General features: G+C 43.9%; 1 protein-coding gene across 4 annotated transcripts in view; it reads right to left on the bottom strand.

The window, feature by feature from the left end:
- Positions 1-16,443, bottom strand: part of GRID1 (glutamate ionotropic receptor delta type subunit 1) — an 845,372-nt gene that overhangs the window by 599,596 nt on the left and 229,333 nt on the right. The gene's annotated exons all lie outside the window — the stretch shown is intronic.

Here is a 16,443-nt window from a genome sequence, read left to right on the forward strand (position 1 = left end):
GAGTGAGGGACCTTCTGCCAAATTGCTGCCGAATACATGAAAGTGCCACCCCTCTCCGGAGTTGCCGCCCAAGCACCTGCCTGATAAGCTGGTGCCTGGAGCCGGCCCTGGCAGTAGCCAAAACTGAGGCAAAGTGGGGATAGTGGGTTGGGATTCCCCAGGGAGGGGAGACCCAGGTTGGTGGGATACTGCCAGGGGGCAGCACCCTAGTTAAAAGGGCACCAGGATCTAGGGAGGGACATGGGGGCCAAGAGGACAGGTGGATCACCGGCCTGCAGAGGGTGCTCCTGGCTGGAAAAAGAGGTAATTCCCAAGGACAACCAGCAGGAGGTGCTGCAGGGGTGAGTCCACACATCTACCAGGTCACATTGCAGTGCAGATCCAAAGTTTGAATCTCATCAGGATCTTGTAAGATCCTGTCTATGATGGCTTATCCAAAATAGTGTGGAAGAAAATTGTTTAGTGTAAAGAAGTGATTTCTGGGCACCCTTTTTCATCTGACTGATGTAGGGTCTGGTAATAAGTAAATATGGAACAAATGTCTTGGTCTTGAGTGGGAATTAGATTTTTATGATCCCATGGATCTTGCTTCTGCTATTTTTAAATTGACCAAAAGAATTGCCAATGGTTTACTGAATTCTGCAGAGATTCTTGATTTAGGGGAACAAAGGACTCTTTTGTCTAAGAATCAAATTATATTGTGTCAACTTTTAGAAAAATCTTTATTCTTAAACTGGTTGTGATCCAGCCCCAACAACGTAATGTTCTCCTCTAATCCTCTACATCTCAGATTTGTGCATTATGAAACCTATACTGCTTCCTAAATCATGCCAAAATATATATCAGGAGTCATATTTATCTGATATGATATTAGAGGATTCAGATTAAGGCAGAAGCCTTGTGATCCTGGTCACAGAATCACAATCCTAGGGCATGAGCCAGTGACCCACAGCTAACACTGTGCATAGCTGATTGCTACGATCACAAGAGTCAGACAGGAGTAAATGCTCCCAGATTATATGGTGCCCCATCAATGGAACTCTAGGAAAAGGAAACACATAGGCAGAGTTTTGTCCCTGCAATTCTGCCAGCAGGTATATTTCATTCTGTTGTGTAGAGAGCTGAAGGATTTTGGGAAAAGAGAGAGGAAATTTGATATATGAGGTTCTGATGAATATGGACCCATTACAATTTCAATTCACACCAGAATACTCTATCCCCTGAATTTTGTGTGTTTCTACAAAACATGCAAAAATAGAGAGAGACAGAGAGAGCAGAGATGGGTGAAATTCACTTCTTGGGCCCTTTCCTATAAACACAATTGATTAACTTTATCTACCTGAGTAGTCCTATTGGCACTACTCCCAGAATGAAGTTGCTCACTTCAACACATGTTTATAGAGTCTTGCCCCTGGATTTCAAACAAGTCAGATCCAAGTTTTTGCTTCAGCCTACTTTGAATTGTGAACTGTTCCCTTTCCACGATATTTTCCTTCCTTTTAAATTAATTACTCACTAGCCCCTTCAAGGCTTGAAACTAAAAAAAAAAATCTGTTTGCTAATAAAAGTGATCTTTCTGCCACTACACACTTGTTTGTAATGATACGGCTACTGATGCAGTTTGGAAAATAAAAATTAAATTATGTAGACTATGAAACAAAATCAAGTTATAGAGAATTTAAACCTACAAATCTTGATATCTCATTAACAGAAAGTTAAATGCCATATATGCTGTGTGTCTGTGTGTGTACACACACACATCAAAATGAAACACCCCCCAGTGCTTTTTGCCAAGTTGTAAACAAACATCATTGTAGAAAGCATCACAAACACTGGCTTTACTATATCCGTGGAGCTGGTCAAAAATGTTTGAATAAACTTTTTTCTAAGTCAAAATGTTTTGCAGAAATTTATCAGTTTTCATTACATTTTCATTGGAAAGGTTTCTTGGGTACAGCTGGCAGGGCAAGGACTTGAACCTGGTCTATGACATATCAGGCCAATATCCTAACCCCAGGGCAAGAGAGCACACACATGTGCTTTAGAGACTCTCTTAGGCTATGTCTACATTGTGTTTCAAAACCCATGGCAGCAAGTCTCAGAAAACTCTACAAATTCAGTCAAGTGCCATAGTGCTAAAAACAGCCATGTAGACACTGCAGCTCTGAAGCCCACCTTTCTCCCTGGACTGCCAAGCCCAAGCCACAATGTCTATATAGCTGCTCCTAACACCATAGCACAAGGCCTGCAAGCCAGAATTTATAGACCCAGGCTCTGAGACTCACTGCCACAGGTTCCAGTATGCAGTATAGACATATCCTCAGTCTCTCTACTTGTTTTCCACTACATTCAAGTTCATATGTTTCATGATTTAGAAGATGGTCAGTGTATGTATATCAAAGGCGTGGTGGGAGAGAGTGGACCCCACAAGGGCAAATTCTAATGACAATGATCAGAATGTTTGGGTTTGCTGCTAAAGGAGTTTGTTTAAAACATCCCAGAATGGTAACATGTCAGGTATTTCCAAAGCCAAACCACAGCAAAAAGTTTCTAGGAATGCACAAAAAGATATTTTTTTTAAATGGCACCAGGGTCTTTTGCCCAAATCCAGTTCAGCAGAGGCTGTAAGCCCTCAATCTATGGTAAGTGGGTTTCTACTCAGCTTTCTGATCACTGCCAACAGACTTTACTTATTGCGGCTTTTGCTCAGCAGGAGCTTTGTGTCCTAGATCTCAGCAAAGCGGGTTTTATTCTGACAGTATTTATACCACTTTTGTAAAAGTTGACATTCAGCCATTATAGTACATCAGGCACCAAACAGGCCTCTTAAACAAGGAACTTATAGCTTGAAATGCTCCTCTGTGCACTGAAGTAAGCTATTACAAATCTACTTTGTGCTTTACTCTTTTTATTGTAGCTGAGGTACTTTACACTTGGAAATACTGGACACTTTACCCAGGTCACCTTTTTCATTGCCTTTAGATAGGTGGACATACTTTATGTGCCAGTTATTTCTTGGTATATCACAACACCTGGTTCCATTGTACGATATCTTCCCAGCTATGCTAACTGCAAGAATTTCTGTATTTTAAGATTTAAGAGTCAATATACTGTTTTAGAAAGAGGGATAATAGTAGCTGTAATTTGTGTCAGACTCCCACAGGCAGGCTCCAAGCAGACTTCTCCACAAGCTTTTCAATCCTGACCTGTCTACCCCTTCGCTGTCTCAGTCCTGGGCTTCCCTGAGCAGAGACGGTCTGTTGAGCCAAATGATGGTGGTTTGTAATGTGGGACTGAGGGGATATGAAGATCATTTTCTCTTCTGATCAGTCAGTAATTGAATGCAGGTCTCCAGAAGCGAAAGGCTAATGTGGTAGCTTATCTAGCTGCCAAGACTCTATCAACTCTTAATCTGTCTTAAAAAACAGAGGCAATGAAGATTCTCATGCAACTTAAGATTCTATAATAATGCATGGCTCTTACATAGCTCCTCCTTTGAGGATTTCAAAGTACTTTATAAACATTAGTTAAGACATGACACAAGAGACTGATGAACAGGTGTTTTCCCAAGACACAACTAGGCTGCAGCAGGAGAAAGGAATAAAACTTAAGTCTCCAGACTCCTAGTCCTGTGCCCTAACCACAGACCATTCCTTCTCACCTTCATCTTTACAGACCTCTTGCTCTATGGTGAATCCATTTGGCTATCCTATGGTCATGCAAAGGCTTCTCATTGTATATGTGCCTATTGATTACAAATGAACCCATGTATAGCTAAACATTTCTTCTGCAAAGGAGAACGAATGCTCATAAACACCATGTCTGGGGAGCATGGAAGCAGAGAAATAACTACTACATTGCCTACTACTCTCACTTTCTAGCTCCCACCATACCCTCTGAATATCAAACACGCACAGCTGTCGGTGGGGGAAAAGGGCCAGTAATAGTCGATGGCTGATCAGGGATAATATTTAGGATCAGCTGCTTTTCAAGTTACACTTGTAAGGTATGTGCAACTCATTGTGTCTCTTAACACTATGCCATGAAGTGCTGTTCTTCAGCTTTTACCCTTCTTGGGGAAAGTGTTAGTTTACTGCAATAGACAGGCAGTCAGTGGTGGCCAGTGGAGAAGAGGGCTCCAGACAGCAGAGAGAGAAGGGCAGACAACCATATGTACAGCCTGTGATCTATGCAGTTTTAAATACAGGCTGATGGCTCTATCCACACCACTGCTAGTATCTTCCCCTTGTTCATAGAGAACACAATGTTTTCCTGACTGCCGTTTCCATGCTTTTGCTGTTTGTATATTCCCTTTCTGTAGGACAGGCATTTGTACTTAGAATTAAGTTTTTCTATTTTTTGAACAAAATGTTCAGCTTTATAAATGCCCCTCAAGCATGGTTGTTGTTGTTTTTAAAGCTTCCCTATATTCAGCAGGGCTTTGAAGACTAAAGTAAGGTCAGTAGAACATGTAGGAACTACGTAACACAAACACAAAAATCAAACCAACCAGATGAGAAATCTGTTTTGTTTTTTTTTCAATTTCCATTTTTGTCCTACTTAAACTGTACTACTCAGACTTAGATGTCCCTGGAACCTTCATCCACACCATTTCTTTATTTTGGCAGTATCAGTAATGTCAACAAATTAAAACTCTCAGTAGCCAGTACATTAAGTGCTAGGAACTATACAATGAAACCACTCAAAATCCATTTCCTACAGATTTCATAGAAAACTAATGCAGTATTCCACATATATGTAACAAATAAGGTTCATAAAAATAAATTATTTGTTAGAAGGGAATTATTGTCTAATGATTATAGCAAACGATCAGGAAGCTTGGGTTCTCATTCCAACTCCGTCACTAACTCAGGGCTTGGCAACACTTGTGAGTTAGAGCGCATTAAAGCAGCCCCAGGCACCCTCATGATGTGTCCACACTGGCAAGGCACATAGAGCACCTGGACTCCGCAGTTGGAGCGCTCCTGGTAATCCATCTCCACAAGAAGCATAATGCTTGCTCTGCCCTGGCTGGAGCGTCACGGTACTAGTGTGGATGCCCTGGTCTATTAATGCTCTCTGATTGACCTCCAGAAGTGTCCCACAATGCCCATTCTAGCCACTCTGGTCATCACTTTGAACTCTACTGCCCTGGCCTCAGGTGACCAACCATTAGACCCACCCTTTAAATTCCCTGGGAATTTTGAAAATCCCCTTCCTATTTGCTCAGCCAGGTGTGGAGTGTTCTCAGCTAATCTTTTCAGGTAACCATGTCTCCATGCACCAGGCAATCCCCAGTATGGAGCAATGGCAAGGTGCTGGACCTCATCAGTATTTGGGGGGGAGGGAAGCTGTCCAGTCCCAGCTGCACTCCAGCTGTAGGAATTACGATACCTTCAGGCAGCTATCAAGGGACATGATGGAAAGGGACCATGACCGGGACGCACTGCAGGGTTAAAGCGAAGGAGCTGCAGAATGCCTACCACAAAGCACGCGAGGCAAACTGCCACTCCGGTGCTGTCCCCACAACCTGCCATTTCTACAAAGAGCTGGATGCAATACTTGGGGGCGATCCCACCTCCATTCCGAAGACCACAATAGACACTTCAGAGCCCAGTTCAACAAGGCAGGAGGAGGAGGAAGAAAGTGGGAGCAAGGGTGCTGAAGAGGAGGGGGACAGTCCGGCATCCCTAGATGCATGCAGCCAGGAGCTGTTTTCAAATCAGGAGGAAGGTAGCCAGTCGCAGCAGACAGTGCTTTGGGAAGAACAAACACCAGAGGAGGTGCCCGGTAAGCGGCTTGTATTTTGGGAAGGAAGTTGTTCGGTGCGGGCTCTTGGGGTGAGGAAGGTTAGGGCTGCATGCATGCCTAGATGCAGAATAGGGCGTTGATGTGCTCTCTCACATCGTGGTAATCGGCCTCAGTAATCTCTTCAAAGGTCTCATGCAGAAGCTAGGCAATCAGCTTGTGCAGGTTCCTTGGCAGAGCTACTGTGGTCCTTGTCCCAGTAAGGCTAACATGTCTGCACCACAGTGCCATGATGGGCGAGGGGACCATTGCTGCACACAGACAAACTGCATATGGGCCAGGGCGGAAGCCGTATTGTAGTAGAAGACCCTCCCTTGCTTCCCAGGTCATGTTCAGCAGCAAGATATCTTCCAGGATGAACTCATCCTGCGAAAAATGTGGAGACAGTGTTCAGTATAGGGGCCCGCTGCAGCTGTTGGCTCTCCCCAAGGCACAAAACCCCAGGGGACAGTACGGCCGTAAAACAATCAGTCCCCCTTGCCCCTGGGCTTACTCACCATTTTGGGGCTTCTATGGGTTATGTTCGCTCGCTTTGGAACGGGCAATTTCTGCTATTGTACTGTGCTTGTCTTTAAGAACGGCCAAATCGTTGATTTGTCTGGTGTGAACAATGCTGCCTCTCAAGTGTTGCATTTTGGCTTTACAGATGCAACCTTGAGATCCCAGCCGTCCTTGTTATCAATGTCCGAAAGACTCCAAAGAATCAGGAAGCATCCATGAAGAAGCAAAGAGGACATGCTGCATGATGTAATACAGCAGTCCCTTAATGAAAATCAAAAAGTTCAGGAGTGGTGGGAGAGTGAAAGGAGGGTCCGCCAGCAGAATGCAGATCACCAGCACCAAAACATGGAGCAGACGCTAAGCATCATGGAGAGCCAAGCAGACTCAATACAGGTGCTTGTAGCAATGCAGGAGGAGCACTTCCATGCCCTCTCCCCCCCACCCCTGCAGCCCTTGTCCCAAAACTCTTTCCCTTGTGACCCCATGTCTCCGCCAACCCACTTTCCCCAACATCCGGGTTCTTATTGCCCCCAGCTGCCTCTAACACCTGTAGCTTCACCACCCAGCCCTGCAAACTACGACCCTTACCCACTGCACTCAACCCCCATCACCATGCATTTTAGCCAGCCTAAAATGCAGCACTCATTGCACAGCATTCCAGACAGGAAGGCTGAGTATGATACACAAATCTGTGATTGTCCCATTCCCCACCCCACTCCATTCCCTCATCCCACACAGCACAAATGTGTCATGCCTTTTCTGTTCACCAAGCAGTTGTGTTTCTTTTCCATAAATGAATTTTCTTTTCAATAAATGAACTTTTTGGCTTTGAAAACATTCTTTATTATTGCATTAAGTAAAAGATACCATAGCTCAGGAAAGCCACAGGCACTGCAAGTCAGTGCATCATATGTAGCAAACACAGATTACTACTAACATTGGAACTTCTGCACTTCACTGTACAGCACCAGACATTACTTAAGCCTTAAATTGCTCCCTCAAGGCATCCCTAATCCTTGCAGCCCCACGCGGGGCCCCTCTAATAGCCCTGCTCTCTGGCTGTTCAGATTCAGCCTCCAGGTGTTGAACCTCTGAGGTCCATGCCTGAGTGACTCTTTCACCCTTCCCTTCACAAATGTTATGGAGGGTACAGCACATGGATATAACCACAGGGATGTTGTCATCGGCCAGGTCCAGCCTCCCATACAGAGAGCGCCAGCAGCCCTTTAAATGGCCAAAAGCACACTCCACAGTCATTCGGCACCAGCTCAGCCTGTTGTTGAAGCACTCCTTGCTGCTGTCAAGGCTCCCTCTGTAGGGTTTCATGAGCCATGGCATTAAAGGGTAAGCAGGGTCTCCATGGATCACAATGGGCATTTCGACTTCCCCTACGATGATCTTTTGGTCTGGGAAGAAAATCCCAGCTTGCAGGTTCCTGAACGGGCCTGTGTTCCAAAAGGCGCATGCATCGTGCACCTTTCCGGACCAGCCTGCGTTAATGTAAATGAAATGCCCATGGTGATCCACAAGCGCCTGGAGAACCATAGAGAAATACCCCTTCCAATTTATGTACTCGGAGGCTAGGTGGGCTGGTGCTAGAATTGGAATATGCGTCCCATCTATCACCCCTCTGCAGTTAGGGAAACCCATTTGTGCAAAGCCAGCCACAATGTCATGCAGTTACCCAGAGTCATGGTTCTTCTGAGCAGGATGCGATTAATGGCCCTGCAAACTTGCATCAACACGATTCCAACGGTTGACTTTCCCACTCCAAACTGGTTAGCGACCAATCGGTAGCTGTCTGGAGTTGCCAGCTTCCAGACTGCAATAGCCACCTGCTTCTCCACTGGCAGGGCAACTCTCAATTTCATATCCTTGCGCCACAGGGTGGGGGCAAGCTCAGCACACAGTCCGATGAAAGTGGCTTTTCTCATCCGAAAGTTCTGCAGCCACTGCTTGTCATCCCCAACTTGCATGATGATGTGATCCCACCACTTAGTGCTTGTTTCCTCAGTCCAAAAGCGGCATCCCACTGTGGTGAGCATGTCCATGAATGGGACAAGCAATCTCGTGTCGTAAGTATTATGCAAGTCGACATTATCGTTGGACTCCTCACTGTCAGTTTGTAGCTTAAGGAGTAACTCGACTGCAATTCGTGACATGCTGGCGAGACCCATCAGCATATTCCTCAGCAGTTCAGGATCCATTCCCACAGACCAAAAGGGAAGACAGAGCGAACAGTACAAAAAACGTTGAAAGATGGTGCCAAATGTGGATGGAACCACAGAGATTGCTGGGATGCGAAGTGATGCATCACATGGCATTGGGACAGGATCCAGAATGCCCCACGCACCCCCACCCCCTTCCCATAAGCCACAGCGCCAGAATGGGAAGAGGTGCTCTGTGGGATAGGTGTCCATAATGCACTGCTCCCAATGCCACTGCAAGTGCCGCAAATGTGGCCACACCAGCGCGCTTGCAGCTGACAGTGTGAACACACTGCAGCGCTTTCCCTGCTGCAGTCTCCGAGAGCTTGTTTAACTCCCAGCGCTCTACATCTGCAATAGTAGCCATGCCCTTAGTGTGTGATCCACTGTGTGACTCAGTTTATCCATCTCTAAAATAATACTTGACTCAAGTGAGTTACATGGCTTAATTAATGTTTATAAAGAGCTCAGAGTTATTTGTGCAATAGAATTACACGCAAAAACTACATTCAAAACATAATTAAAGTTGCATAACCAAGCATTCAGAAGCTAGGAAATGTCATAACTAAGACTGCCTGGGCAACTTAAATTCAGCCCCCTTCTGCATTTGTATTATGACACAGACTTCAGCTACATGATCACATACTACTTTTTTCCCCCAGAGGAACCCTGCCTCATCTAGTGCTCAGTGGTCACTTAACAAGCAGCTATTCAATATTTTGTTTTATCCTCATTGTTCAATGTGTGGCCTCATGCCTTATTTACTGTACACTATCCAAACTCTTCTCTGACAACAGCATTATTAATTTCATCATGGGCTTTCTATGGCACTCATCACTATAGGATCCCCATTTTACTGACGGAGACCTGAGGCAAAGATAAATTAATGTCAAAAGCATCCACTAATTCTGGGTGCCCAATCTGAGACATATGGGACCCAATTTCATCACAGCATTAGCATTATACAATACTTTACATGTTTAATCACTGCTCCCATTGACTTCAGTTACAACTGAGTTCTCAGCATTTCCTCAAATCAGGCCCCAAGATCTGAAGCCAGGCACCCAGAAAATGAGGAACAAATAATTAGTGACCACCTGTGAAAAGTTGGGTTTACATGACTTTCTCTGTATTACACAGGAACTCAATGGCAGAGAAAGGAACAGAATCCAGTTTTCCAGGACAGCATTCAACTGCCTTAACTGTGAGGCCGTCCTTTCCCTTCCCATTATCCCCTGACACATTTCCAGAAGATTTTAACGTTAGTAAAACTATATATTTTTCTCAAACCTTGTTCTCAGAAATGGCTGAACCTTTTTGGCTGAAGTTTTCCAAACAATATTCAGCCTGAGGTAGACACATGACCTCGAAAATTTCAGCTTGAGTGATTCAAATTTGGCAAAGCTAAAAGCAACTAAAAACAGGGTCTTAATAATAGGCCATGTTACCAGCCCTGTCTATAATACTGAGCAACTACATGCTACTAAACAGGTATGCAAGTCTTAAAAGAGAGTATCTGATATAACAGAGCATATCAAGGTACTGAGGAAACACACAAGACCTTATTTCAATATCCATTGACAGTCCTGTTTCCAACCCCAAAGGCCAGTCCACAGAAGGTCTTTGGGTTCCTCACCCTACTTCATCATTCTGAAACAACAACATGCGCAAACCATTCCACTACAATCTGAAGGAGAATCAAATTCTAGACCCAATCCCGGACCTGAACCTCACAGCTCAGAGAAAGAAATTTTCTAATATCAGGAGTGTTACCTTGAGGCCAGTCAGCGAAATAAGAACTGTGCTGAGGCAGTCTACAGTTTGCAATGAATCCTGCTGCTACCTGGCTACTATACATTTGTATAGGCCATTTCTGTAACTGGCAGAATGCAAGTCCTGCTTTCCTCCCCTCTAGGCTCTCACTCCGAAGGCCTGAAACCTATATTCAGCATGCTGTCACACATCCAGCTAGCTGCCAGCACACAGATGACAGTTCATTTTGATAAAGGTCTGAATCTCCCCATAACACCACTCTTGCTTCACAGAAGGGGAGAAAGATACATGTGCAGGAGCCAATTATTTAGGATGAGAGGAGGAGATTTTCGAAGGCACAAATGGCAGTTAGGTGTTCAATTTGAACTAAAAGTCAATGAGAACTGGGTACCTATCTCCCATTTGGCCTTAGAAAGTGTTGCCCAGAGACCTTAATCATTTGACATCGATTCTTATTTAGCAAAACCTGTACTGTGCTGGGGTCACTCAAGCTAACAGTGTCTGAAGTTGAACTCCAGGTAGGCGTGTAGCCAGATGCTCTCAGTGGGGAATCTTTCAATGTAAAATTCACTTACTACACTAATTCACTTGTGCAAGAGACTAAATGGCACATAGTGCAAAGCCCATCTCTTTCCATAGGCTGAGGGGAGCAGGGGCTGGCTGCATAATTCCATTTTGGGGAGTATGGCAATCAGGATCCAGATTTCCCAAGGGGGAGAACATGGGGTTTGAACCCCAAAGAATAAACAGTTGAATCAACGGATTGCACACAATATTATTGTGCTATAAAAATATGTTGAGTAAGGTCTTTTATGAAAGCCTGTAATTTTTAAGCTTAATAATTATGTGATGTGTACAGTCTATGGTTATGAATTTATCTATTTGTGTACATAACTAAGAACAAATTTTGGTTCCATCTCACAGCAGGACAGTGAGCGATCGGACAGGGAGAGGCACCTCCCAAACCAGGTGTTTACTCAAAAGTAGACTCAAGCAAGGATTCACTCAGGAAACAGTCACAATGGGCCATTAACTTCTAGTAAGACATTGAAACAACTAGGGATTTCCCTACTTTGAGTATGTATGGCAACTAAAGAAAAAAAACTGCAAACCCTTTTAAAAGTGGAAAGGATTTGAAGTGAAAGGAATCCAGAAATAGAAGGACATCCTCTAAGCAGGAAGCTGTCCGAAAAATGTTGGATTAACCCTATCGCTAGAGGTACACTGGGAAACTGTTCAAAAGGTGACAGGCAACTTATATTAGAGAAGGGATTTTACCTAATATGGAAGTGTAAAGCCTGAGGTTGTGTCTTTATGTTTATTTACTGTTTAACGTGCATGTTTGCCCTCCCTTGCAATTTCATCTCTGAATCGGTGGTTTTTATATTAAATAAGCCTTTTGTTCATTTCTACCCCAAGCAGGTTTCTGGGGTATAAACTGTGTGGATACCCAGATAAGCTGGTATCCAAGAGAAAGGGTCTGCTTTCAGATCTTCAGAGGTGACGAACAATGGGGGTGGGGGTGTCTACATGTCTGGTAGTTAAGAATTTGACAAGGATGGATTTGGGGAGACTCCAAACTGGAAGGGATGTTGGTGTCACCCTGCACAGAGTAATTAGGCCAGAGGAAACTGGTGTGAGACCTTGTGCTTATAGACAGGTTACTGGTGTCAGGGCTCTGAGCCACAGCAGCACAGCATTAGTGCACCCCAAGATTACAGAGTAAGCAGTGACAGAACCCCTCACAGGTCTAGGTAGACCTCAAAGAATCACAGTGGCATAGTTGGCAGTTGTCTCAATGTCTTTTCCTGGGTTATACAATAGATTGTTACTTGACCCTGTTTTGTATAAACACCTGGCTTGGGAGGTGCCTCTCCCTGTTGGATCACTCACTGTCCAAAGTTTGAGCCCAGCTCTCTCTATATATAAACACATAAATTCATAACCATAGCCTGTACACATCTCATTATGCTTTAGTTTAGAGCATTACAGGCTTTCACAAAAGACCTTACTCAACATATTTTTATAGCACAACAACACTGTATATAATCAGTTGATTCAGATGCTTATCCTTTGGAGTTCAAACCCCCTATTCAAGGTATCTAGACCTTGATTGTCATAGGGATTCTTGTTTTTCATCTGACCTTTCTTTTTTTAAATGTCATTTAAAAAAACTGTTTACATGTGCTCTGAGACTTTTGTAACTGGTCACATTTTATGAATCACTCATATGTGCTCATTCCAATGTGCTCTTAATGCTATACAAGTGCATTGTTGAATGATATTTTAGACTTTAGGAATATAAAGCTTTCACCTTTATTTGACTAATTCAAATCCAATTATCCCCAGTTCAATAATCACTACAATTCAATACCAACTGTTTCCTAGCTAGGCAAAATGAGTTGGTGGTCTCAGTCCAGTTCTTAGTGGACTGGTATCCACTTCTACAATTTGCATGGTCAGTCTTGCTGCCCATTAGAGAGGACATAGCTCAATCTATATGCCTATCTTCTTCCTCTTAAAGCACCCTCCAAGTGGAGACACAAGGCAGGGTTGTGCAAGGAGACTTCTACAGCCACTTTTCCAATCCACACTGTACTTTATCTGTCCTGTGAATAAATAAGGGATTCTCTACACTACCCCGTAAGTTGATGTACAGTAGAACCTCAAAGATACGAACACCAGAGAGTTACAGACTGACCAGTCAACTGGACACCAAGTGAAACCGGAAGTAACCAATCAGGTAGCAGCAGAGACCCCCCAAAAAAGCAAATACTGTACTGTGCCTGTACTGCATCTTAAAGGTAGGCACATCTGGGCTGGCTGTCCCCTCCTCCTTCCCACCTCCACCTTGACCCCCACATGTGGGGCAACCACTTATAGCAAGATGCTGGGGCTGCCAGCCCAAGGCAGCCAGAGCCAGCCAGCAGATCAGAAGCAGTGCTGGGGTCTGCACCACTTTCACCCTTTCCCCCCACCAGGAAGGGAACGTGATGTTTTTAACACACCACCACCCCTGACCAGGAGGGGAATGTGCTGTTTTCTCACATGCACACACACCTCTGCCTGGAGGCTGACAAGCTTGCAAACTCAAACCGGGGCTAAGTAGGGAGCTCAGCTACTGCTGAAGCCTGCCCTGGAGTGTCAGCTGCTGGATCTGGAGCCCAAACTGCGCTTTGTTCAGAGTTACGAACATTTTAGAGTTACAGACAACCTCTATTCCCAAGGTGTCCGTAACTCTGAAGTTACTATAACTTACATCGCTCACGGATGTGAAAGCGCCACCCCCCTGAGTGATGTAGGTGACAGCGACTTAAAGCATTGTCTACCCTGCACTAATGTTGGTGGGAGATGCTCTCCCAACATAGCTTCTTCCTTTTGTTGAGGTGGAGTAATTATGCCAAGAGGCGCACACTTTCCCATCAGCATCTTCACCAGACACGCTACAGTGGCACAGCTGCACCAACGCTGTCTCTGAGGTTGTCAATTCAGCACATTTCATTACATTTAAAAAAAAAAACTAGTACTGGACTATGAATTCATGTTATAGCATCTTAGTTGGTTAAGTGAGTTTTCTTTTTCTTTTCAGATACTCATGGAAGGAGAAAAATTCTAAAACTTAATAAGATCAATCTGTTTGATGCATAAACTAGAAATAGGGGTAAACTGGTCAGAAAATGGGTGCCAATTAGTTTGAGATGCAAAGTGATATGACATGCATTGATTTGGTATCCAATGGGTGCACAAAATGAACAAAACACGCATTAAGGACCATGTTCTTCCCTGCACCAGTTCAGAACTTGGCACCGAGATTGTGGGGAGGATAATTGGCTGCTATTCTTTGAGTTGCCCAGGAGCAGCTCAGTCACTGGCACAGACTAGATCAGGGCTGATCTAATTTCTTCCTTGCTGCAACAGCCCCCTTGAGCTGTTGCACACACTGCAAATTAGCAGCTCTAATAAATATTTTGCATTATTTGCTCTGCCTTAATCTGGATCTAATTATTTTCCCTTAGGAAGGAGATCTTCTACAACCCTCCTTGGAGCCTTGTCCTGGCTGCCCTGAAAAGTGATTCTTACCCTGCCAGTGTCTAACCTAGTACCCACTGAGAGGAAGCATTTGCAGGTGCTGAGTGAGATACAGCATCACATTTCCATAGTCTCAAAATAAGCTCTCAACAAGACACTTCTGTTCATTTGCATCAACATTTCAGTTACCAAAATTGACACCCCCTCCAATAAACCACCAGCCCCCCACTCCAAAACTAATTCTCACTAGCATGTAAACCTGTTCAGTGACTAAACACACACTTGAAGAATTTGCATTTGGAAAACAAGATGAACTTCAAACCATGTAACATTAACCTGAAGCAGGAATGAATATAATAAGGCAATTAGGGCAAGCTATAGGAAAAGAAAACCTGAACTCAGTGAATATTTTGAGGAGCAAACATTGGTAGCTTGCCACATCTCTATTCAAGATAGTCCCCTGGAAGCAACAGAGCTGACTGTACACTGAATGTTGTATTCATTTCTTGTCATTTTAGAAGATTTTCACAGGAACATCTGTCTTACTGTAGAGTGACACTTTTTCCCTGCAGGTTTTCTTTGATGCTGTCTTCAGCACCCATCATCACCGCTAACTGAATGAAATTGCACCCTTCCTGCCTTAGTAAACCTCACTGACCACGATCTCCACAAGACCAAACTCTTTTCTGCAAACAGAAACTGAGTGTCTGCCATTGTGAATTTCCTGCCAACAGCAGCCCTCAACACTGAGAGACACACAGGGTAGCACTGAGACAAGAAACGAGGTCCTCACACACTGCCTCATGGAGGGATCTACTGACAAATGAGGTGGCTGATCCAAAGCCCATTAAAGTCAATGAGAGTTTTTCTATTGACTTCAATGGACTTTCAATTAGGCCCAAACATTATGCCAGCATGAGAATTTGTAGAGGACAGCACATAGAAATCATAGAAATGTAGGACTGGAAAGGACTTTAATAGGTCATCTACTCCAGTCCCCTACACTGAGGCATTATCTAGACTGTCCCTGACAGAAGCTTGTCTAATCTTTTCTTAAAAACCTTCAATGACAGAGATTCCACAACATCCCTTAGCTACTCTGACAGGAAATTTTTCCTAATGTCTAACCTAAACCTCCCTTGCTGCAATTTAAGACCATTACTTCTTGTTCTGTCCTCAGTGGTTAAGGAGAACAATTTGTCCTCCTCTTTATAACTATTTTTACACACTTGAAGACCATTATCTTGTCCTCCCCTGGCCCTCACAGTCTTCTCTTCTCCAGACTAAAATAAACCCAATTTTTTCAATCTTCCCTCAGAGGTCATGTTTTCTAGACCTTTAATCATTTTTGTTGCTCTCCTCTGGACTTTCTCCAATTTGTCCACGTTTCCTGTAAATGTGGTACCCTGAAGCCTTATCAGTGCCGAGTATAGTGGAAGAATTAATTCTCGCGTCTTGCTTACAGCACTCCCACTAATACATCCCAGAATGATGTTTGCTTCTTTTGCAATAGTGTTATACTGTTGACTCATATTTAGTTTGTGATCCACTATAAACCCCAGATCCTTTTCTGCAGTACTCCTTCCTGTGAAGTCATTTCCCATATTGTATTTTCCCATATTGCAATTGATTATTCCTTCATAAGTCTGATATCTTTCCATATCTCAAAGGGGGAGGCCACCCGCTTTGGCCCACAAGGTACCAATAGCACTTGCTGAGTGAAATCTAATGGCTGTGGTGGCTCCCTGCCTGCAAACAAATTATTATTCTCATATAGTGCAACAGATGTGCCTGGTACTTTATGGGCAAACAAGCTACACTACCCTGACCCCACACAGCTTACAATTTAGGTTAGTTAAACTATGTTATGATACTGGGAGTCATGTCAACAGCACGGCCAACAGAGAAAGACTTATGCAAAATGCAATATTACTTGCATTTAGTTCATCATACCCTTTCCATATTTTGTTTTAGAGTGTCAAATAAGCCTCCATAATGCAATTGCTCTGATGGTTATTTTATTAGGTCCCTTTCTGTGTCCCTGTTCCGCTGTATTGTATTGGAGTCATATTTCACGCTGCCTCTCTTAACCCGAGCTAGGATTGTTCTCAGCCGAGGCTATAGC

This window comes from Mauremys reevesii, linkage group 7, assembly GCF_016161935.1.
Source record: "Mauremys reevesii isolate NIE-2019 linkage group 7, ASM1616193v1, whole genome shotgun sequence".
NCBI lineage: Eukaryota > Metazoa > Chordata > Testudines > Geoemydidae > Mauremys > Mauremys reevesii.